General features: G+C 45.1%; 1 long non-coding RNA gene across 1 annotated transcript; it reads left to right on the top strand.

Annotated features, from left to right (window-relative positions):
• Nucleotides 1-2,063: 2,063 nt before the first annotated feature.
• LOC134396595 (uncharacterized) lies at nucleotides 2,064-9,071 on the top strand. Its single transcript, XR_010025284.1, has 3 exons — nucleotides 2,064-2,147; nucleotides 2,223-2,447; nucleotides 6,188-9,071. It is a non-coding gene; the product is annotated as an uncharacterized LOC134396595 (long non-coding RNA).

Raw genomic sequence — 9,071 nt, 5'->3', positions numbered from 1 at the left:
GGGTTTTGACCTTTCATTATGCCTTTAGACAATTTTCTTTACCCCAGAGGTGGGGTACCTTTTGCCCTCCAGATGTTGTTGGGTTACAATGCTCATCAGCCCCAGTCAGTTTGGTCAATGGTCAAGGATGATGGGAGCTGAATCCAACAAAATCTGGCCACAGGTTTCCCACCCATGGCTTACCCCTATACCTCTCTATGGCCTTTCACTCATCCGTGCTTCTTTTTCTATCACCACAAATCTTTTCTTATAGAATCACAAATACATGGTTCAGAATAGAAAACCTGCACTTTATTTATTCCTTCAAGGGGCTCCTGACAGCATGCATGGGATTGCTCTTGTGCTAACCTCACAACAAGTCTCTGAGGTAGGTTTGACTGAGGGCTAACAACTTGCAAAGTGTGACTCATGGCTAAGGAAGAATTTAAAGCAGGGGTTTCAAACTTCTTTCAACCCGAGGGCCAAATTCAATTTTGGAGAAATCTAGCTTCACACCAGGGTTATACGGTGCAATCACTGTGAATTGTGTGCAAAGGACTCCAAAGTTTTCCAGTTTATAATCTGCTTTGACTGAAGTACTCCCATGCATCCTGCTTTAATTGTGCTTCTTAGCCAAAAGAACCGACCTATTTAACTACATCTTTAGGAGCAAATCTTTTGTTGTTCTCCAAGCGCATGAGAATGATTTGATATGTTTAAAGTACAAATTAAACAAATGCTTACATCTGTGAAAGTTTTAAAGATAAAGACATCAAAATTGGCACAGTAATAAATATTAAGGAGGGCTTTAAGCATACCAAATTTAAATCAGATTGAGTCATCCATTGATTTTTTAATGATTTTTTTCTGGTATGCAAAGGATTTTAGGAGCGCTGCCATTCGGGGTGTGATTTAGCTAACAACAACAACAACAATGACAGCTTTATGCTACGGGGATAATTCGAGGGAAACGGATGAAGCCCATTGTCAGAGATGACATTCCAGTTTGGGGCATGGCCAAAGGCAAAGGGGGCACATCCAAAATACCAACATATTTTAGCTTACTGGTTCAATCCTATCCAGGTACACAGCAGCCTCCGAATTTGGAGGCTGCCAAGTATCCAGTGCAGGGTGGGAGAAGAGTAGCGGCTCTGTGCTCCAGCCGTCTTGCATTTCTGTTAGATGGGTGATTTTGCCCATCTAGCAGTGGTGCCTCGGAGTTGGAGGGAAGGAGACTGGGACGGTCATAGGAAATGTGTAAGGCAGCCACCCTGGTCTCCTCCACTCCCTACTCCTGGGAATGCCCCCTTTTCCCCCAGCTCTGCTTTTCATTTTTCAAGTACAGAGAGGTAGCTGGCATGGTTCTCTGTGCTAGCTACAAGGGGGATAGGGAGGAGAAAGGGAGTGCAGTTTCCGGTCTCCAAACTATCCTATGCTCCCCCAGATGCTGTCCGGTGGGGTCTCTAAAGGTCGTACTGCCTGTAATTAAGCCTTAGGAGAGGCATTTCAACCTTCTAGGTCATCTATGTAGCCCCAGAGGGCTGGACGGGGACCCCAGGAGAGCCAGATTTGTCCCCTGGGCCTAAGGTTATACACCCCTGGTCTAAACCCAAATCTCCTCAGGCCAAGTTCCAATCATTATCCAATACGCTACACTGGCTTACATGGAGTGATTTCATGAGATGGAACCTCCACATTTACAGGAAGGATTTCCAGGTGCTGGGGACCATCTACAGGGAGGGTCATTGCCTTAATGCCCTGCTTGTACCCCTCCCAGGAGCACTTGTCCAGTGACCACTGTCAGATCAGGATGCTGCACTGAATGGACCTTTCTTCCAATCCGGTCGGACTCTCCTTATATCTTTATGACAATAAGGCCAATGTGTTTGCCGCGATAAAAACATTCTTATTCACAAGGGCTTATCTCTTTCACACAACCATGCCATCATGTGATAGGTGCCATTTTCTCCGGAAAAACAGCTGCTGTGCCTGCTCGTTTTTATGGCTTGTTTGCTTCTCTCTTGAACTTTTATCAGCTTTCTAAAGGGGAGGAGCCAAAGCCAGGCACTTTCTCACTCTCTCTTCCAGCCTGGGCATTTACAGGAAAGTTGGATCCCATTGCCCTGATAGTGACACCGCCGCTTCCTGGCGTTCTGTCTCCTTCGCAGGTGAGCCAGTGGCGTGGCCAGGAAGCCTGGCATATCCTCTTCTTGCGCTAAATTCACTTTCATTACTGTTTCTAGGAGATGTTGCATAAAGACTGACAGCACACAGACAGCCCCAGAGGAGGATCCGGCTGTGGCGCCGCTGCATTTGCCAAGGGCAAATCAGCCTCCGCTCCGGCACTGACTCATGAATGCAACCATCGATCTGGCGGGGCTGAGCGCCTCATTGATCCTACTGCCAGCTCGGGAGGAGTGCCTGGGAGCTCCAGCAGGCAGCTTTTGAAGCACTCCCTGGAGCCCCACGTATGTGGAGGCGGGTGGCTGGGAAGGGAGGAGGTTTCCCCAAGATGTACTGGATAACTTGAGAGGTCAGACAATGCAAATATATCAGCCATGAATATCCCCATCTCAAAAAAAAAAAAAACAGGGGAGAGAGAAGACTACTGGGAGGCCCCGTTCCCTCTGAGGTTTGAAGGAAAAACTGATGCTTTAACCAAATATAGTCATCATAGGCACCAAAGCCATCACAGCACATGATCCAGCCAATCTTAAGCAGTTCTACGACCCACAGATTTCAGTTGTAGGCCTTTGCATATTGTCACACTCACTCTACTACTCTGAGCAGGTAGTGAAAACCAGGGCCGGCATTTAAAGCACGCATGATTGAGCATCAATTGTAGGGTGATCATATGAAAAGGAGGACAGGGGCTTCTGTATCTTTAACAGTTGCATACAAAAGGGAATTTCAGCAGGTGTCGGTTGTATGCATGCAGCACCTGGTGAAATTCCCTCTTCATCACAACAGTTAAACCTGCAGGAGCCCCGCCTAGTGTGACCAGATTTAAAAGAGGGCGGGGATCCTGCAGCTTTAACTGTTGTGATGAAGAGGGAATTTCACCAGATGCCGCATGCATACAAATGACACCTGCTGAAATTCTCTTTTCAATACAACAGTTAAAGATACAGGAGCCCTGTCCTCCTTTCCATATGGTCACCCTAAAATGAGGATCCACATCCTGTCAGGGACCCACTGATAAGAACCCTGCAGTCGCTCCTCCATCTCACCATTGCAACCTGTTTGTTCACCCTCCTCTCGCTGTGGCCCGGACCACGGCGGCGGTGAGAAAGAGGAGCAGGAGATGCTATTGCTACAACCTACGTGGTCATTGGCTCCCTGCCCATCATGGAAGCAATTGGTAACAATGAGGAGAAGGAGGTTGAGGAACTAGAGCAAATGGTGACAATGGTGGCGAGAAGCAGGAAGACTTGTTGAGGGAGGGGGCCCACTGAAGGTCTCTTGCCCAAGGGCCCTAAAAAAATCTGGAGCTGGCACCAGGTGAGAAGTCCCAGGGGGTGCGGCACTCAACCAGGGTTGGCTTTCTTTGGAAAGCAGTCAGTCATTGGAGGTTTATGGCATTTTAAAATATTTGAGTTTATGTACAAATCTACAGGCTTAGCACTAATGGAAGGAGAGTTTAGGGATTGGGGGTGGGCTTTTTTGGCCCAAGGGCTGGATTCCTCTCTGTCCTCCCCCCTGTTCCCACCCTCTTGCTTGATCTCATACAGTTCATTGCTGCAGGCTTTTTTGTCCCAGTCTGCTCTGAAACTGAAAGTGAACATAAGCCATACCAAAACTCCAGGCCTGATCTCCTCCACTGAGAGACATACCGCAGCACCTCATCATGCCTAGAAGCGGTGAGATCAGCTGTCTTCAACAGAGCTGTTTTGGTTTAAGTTTGATCTTTGCAGCCTGTTTGTTTTATAATGGCACCTAAGAGACCAGGGTAACTGAAGACCAAACAGAGCCCAGATTCATTCATATTCACACACAAACCATAAGCAAAGGGAGGGACTGGCCCAAGGCAATCCAACATGTTTGTGTCAGAGAGGAAAGTCTTTTGTGTCCTTACTTGGGATGCTACGCACTAAACATTGCTGCATCCTTTCATTGGATGGAAATAATTATAGCCTTGGCTGACACCTTTTGCCTGGTTTCAGGGTGCGGCTGAAAATTTAAATGGCACATTTCATGGCTACACCCATAGTTAATTGCATCTGGTTTTTATAAATAGGAAAAAGCAGGCCATGCATGTCAAATTAGTTTTCACAATGGCTGTCCCAGCTCTAGCATTTTTTCTGTCTCTAGACTAGATAACAGATTAGATTCCTTGATACTTAGATTCTATACTGTGCAGCTTGGTGGTAGTGATTGTGGTGGGAAGGCAAGAGACTTAACTCAGAAGAAGAAGAAGAAGAAGAAGAAGAAGAAGAAGAAGAAGAAGAAGAAGAAGAAGAAGAAGAATCATTTTGGTGCAGCACAACTGAATATACAGAACAGCCATCCCAACCTGCTGCCCTCCAGTTGTTTTGGATGTTAACCACTGCCAACCCCATCCAGCATGACCAATGATCAGGAATGCTGGGAGTTGTAATCCAAAACATCTGGGGGGTACCAGGCTGGGGTAAAGAACTCTCTCTTTATCTCCCTCCCCAGTTTTTAAAAGGGTAACTATTGGAGATTAGATAGATAATAGCTAGACAGATAGATAGATAGATAGATAGATAGATAGATAGATAGATAGATAGATAGATAGATAGTCACTGGGTGACTTTGGGCCAGTCGCAGACTCTCAGCCCAACCTACCTCACAAGGTTGTTGTTGTGAGGATAAAATGGAGAGGAGGATGATTATGTACACCCCCTTGGGTTCCTTGGAGGGGGGAAAAGGTCAGATATAAATATAATAATAAAATAAAATTTTAAAAATGTGGAAATCAGAATGAAAATTTTACACTATATTCTTTCAGATGCCAGGTGAAGACCTTTTTATTCTCTCAGCATTTTGTCTATAAACTTAATTTTAACTTTGCTGTTTTAAATTTGTATTTTAAATTTGTATTTCTGCACTGCTGCTGATTTTATCCTGGTTGTGCTTTTATATTGTATTTTATATCATGTTTTTATACTGTTTGTTTTATACTTTGAATGGTTTTAATTTTTGTGAATGACCCAGGGAGCTTCGGCTATTGGGCGGTATAAAAATGTAATAAATAAATAAATAAATAAATAAATAAAATGTTTTGATACCCATTCACTCCTCTTTGTGCCAGGGACGATTCATGCTCTGTTACTAGACTTGAGTCATTACCTGCAAAGCATTGAGGAAGATCAAGAGTTGAAAAAATGTGTTCAGCTGGCATATGGATTGGACTGAGTGTATGATTTAAGAATCTTGTAATAGTTGTTTCAGAAAACTTTATCGCTTGTGAGAATTGGTGTAACAGTTTTTATTGGGTTTTTTTTTAAAAAAATGTGTATATAAATACCTTGCTATAGTAGTATGATTGTGGCTGAGGTTTTGAGGGCAATGGCCATGAGGCTAATTACAGACTTGGGAGGAAAGGCATGACTTTTGAAGAGCAGTGGTGCCTGTTTGGAAGCACCCATTCACTGTGTTCAGTACAAATGTAACTTTCTCCGTGGCTGAGCTTTGAAGAAACTGGTTCTATACATTTGGAGCAAAAGTCAGTTGTGGATAGCAGAAACTGGTTGGCGCCCATGATGACTCTAAGGCACGCCCTCGTTTGCTTCTGTTTTCAAGAGTTTCCATTTAAAAGAAGGGAGAAACTAGGGTGACCATATGAAAAGGAGGACAGGGCTTCTGCAGCTTTAACTGTTGTGATGAAGACGGGATTTCACCAGGTGCTGCATGCATACAAATAACACCTGTTGAAATTCCCTTTTCAGCACAACTCTTGAAGCTACAGGAGCCCTGTCCTCCTTTCCATATGGTCACCCAATTAGGCTAAACTTTGAACTGAATCAATATCTAAGTTATACTACAAAGAAAGGTAGGTAAGTCAGCCAGAAACTAGGGGAGAGGGGCTAAACAAATAGTTGACCCATCATTCAATTTGATAAACTGTACATTGTTATGCAAATAGAGAAACAAGCTAAGCTCTCACCATGGGTGAAGAACCCACTGCAGTTTCTTTTTAAATAAAGAAAACAACAGAACACCCTCTCTCACTTCTCTTTCCCAGCTTAAACAACTCCAACAACCATCAGTGATCTACAGCTCATCTCACAAGCATTGAGAGTAGGCCTGAACTTGCTTACAGACAGATCCTCAACCTAAAGCAGCTACTCCTCAGCAGCAAAGGACCACTTAACGAAGATAGAGACATGGGAACCAGACCCTGCGGCAGAACCAGATGCCAACTCCACGTACGCTGTTCATCTTCAACGTGATACATGACGTCATTCACTGCAAAATGGAAATGCCCTTCTGCATTCTACATAGGACCAACAGGCCAGACTCCACCCAAAAAAATAAATAGATAGAAATCTGATATTAGAAATGGCACAATTCAAAAAACAATGGGAGAATTAAATTTTGATTTCATTTATTTATTACTAACTTTTATAGACTGCTTTATCTGCTAAAAAGCCATCAAGGAGGTATGCTTAGATTATAGTGATGGGTGGGACTTAATGAAGTTGACAAGCACCATCCCCTGATTCATAAGAACATAGGAAGAGCCACCCTGGATCAGACCAAAGTCCTATCTTGTCCAGTATTCTGTTTCAACAGTGGCCAACCAGCTGCCTATGGGCGATAGCACCCTCCCGCTCATGTTCCCCAGCAATTGGTATGCAGAGGCATACTGAACTGGTTTACACGCAATGAGACACCACCGTGGGTGCATTTCCCCATGGAGCTTCTTGTTTCAGTGGGGACCATTTTGAACGTTCGAGCCACAACAGGGGCATACTGTAGCTTCTCACTGTGTATGAACCTGGTGAGGGTGGTTTCTTGACAAACCACCCACAGAACCTAGGGGCTGTTTGGGGATTGTGGCTTGTTAACTAGCCCAACAACCCACCTTTGCCGGGTTAGTACGTAATGAACACTTGGGTGCCCCCTCCCCAGGGCCAGTGCCAGACTACTTTGTGCCCTAGGCAAGGTGAGCTACTTTCACCGCCCCCCACCAAAAAAAATGCCAACTTTGATTTTTAAGAACATATGTTTCCTGGAAAAAATAAGAAGCACAAAACTTGAAACTGCTAAATTTATTTTAAAGTGCAAGAAATACGTCATGCCAATTGTAGCAAACAAATTGGAAAGGAACTTCTATGGGTCTAAAATGCATTATTTAATAGGAATATCACCTCCAAATCATTCCCCCCCAACTCACACACGTGCGCACACACACACACACACACACTCAGCATCACTCACTCCAAACAAACACATGCATGAACACATGCATTCACTCAAAGACCCCATGCACCCATACATTCTCTCTCTCTCTCTCTCTTCCGGGCATGTTCCAGAAGTCCGAACATGGAGCCACCCCACCCCACCCCTGGCTTCACTTCAGCTGAGCGGGTGTGGGGCGCCATCTCGCCCGCCCAGGCCCAGCTGAATCCCCAGGCCGGGTTGGCTCACAGCCAACCCGCGTGAGTGCTGTACTGTGCCCGGCGCCCCTCTTAGCTTGGCGCTCTAGGCGGCCGCCTGAGTGGCCTCTATGGTAGCACCGGCCCTGTCCCTCCCCCTGCTGCACCCTGCATATTCAGAAGGGCCACCGCTGTGATAAGCCCCGCAGGGCTACCAGTAATATATAGCCATAATGACTAGTAGGCACTGATAGCCTTGTCTTCCATGAAACTCCCGACAAATCCTGATTCCCTGTTAGCCTTTGAGAACAGCAGCTTTCACAAATGGCAAGAGGGCCAGCCCTCCTCTGGTGCCCCCTAATTTGATCACTGCATGTACCCCTTCTGAGCGTTAAATGGCATCCCACTCCTCTTTGAATGCAACCGGGACAGATCCACAATTAGAGACACAGGTCTGCTAGAGTGGTCATATGTAGTTTGGCCCTAGGCCTCCTTTGCCTTATATTGCCAGCATTTTGTGACTACACAGTGAATGTGAGACTGAACAGAACCACAAACAAATGAAAAAGGTAGTGTAAGAGGAGGAGAGAAAGAAGCTGACAAGGCAGTCCTAGCTGGTTTACAACTTTGGCTTGAGATCAAAGATGGAGACTCATCCCTTTCTCATTGAAGTCACTCCCCCTGGCGTCACTCCCATCCTGAAGATCAACATCACCACTGCACACTACTTGGAATCAGGAACTCTTTGGTGGTTTAACTTGTGTCTGCTTTTGTGCGTGGATTCTCAGGACAGAACGAATGAGGCCACCTGGCTCCATGGCTGCCAGCAATGATTAACATTTTGGAAGGGATGTGAATTTGAAGGAGGAACAGGAATGCCCAGCATCCGGAGAATACAGATTTTGTAGTACATTAGATGAAGAGACTTTACTTGGAAGCAGTAAAATGGGGGTGGGGGAAAGTAGCGGAAGATAGATATCCCTACATTAAAAAGTCAACTGCTCAAAGCGGCAAGACTTCCCACTCGCTTTGAAGATGTTTTTACTAGGGTTTTGAATATTCATATCAGAATGATGCTCCACAATGGACTTTTAAGTACACTTTATGGAGTGCTTCCTAAACTTTTGATATTTGCTCCCCAACCCTTCTGGATTAAAATTGAAGGCATACTTCACTTTTGGGTGGAGTCTACACTGGAGCCTCTTTCGTTTCTGAGGCATCACTGCGCTGGTATTTGTTGCAAATACAATTGCTGCTCTGTGGCCTCACGTCAATGAATACTGTGAAGTATCCTCTGTTTTTATAACGTCATTCTGTGCCACATGCCAATGTATGGGGTTGCAATTGTGGTGCAAATTGGAGGCGTGTACTAGATCACGTGTGCTGCATCATTTGTTTATAATGCAATTTCATGCCATGGAGGATAAAATGGAGAGGAGGAGGATTATGTATGCCACCTTGGGTTCCTTGGAGGAAAAAAGGTGGGATATAAATGCAATAATAAATATTGGAATATAGAGGCAGAAA

This window comes from Elgaria multicarinata, chromosome 3 (genome assembly GCF_023053635.1).
Source record: "Elgaria multicarinata webbii isolate HBS135686 ecotype San Diego chromosome 3, rElgMul1.1.pri, whole genome shotgun sequence".
Lineage (NCBI taxonomy): Eukaryota > Metazoa > Chordata > Lepidosauria > Squamata > Anguidae > Elgaria > Elgaria multicarinata.
This window is presented reverse-complemented; position numbering and strand designations above follow the sequence as displayed.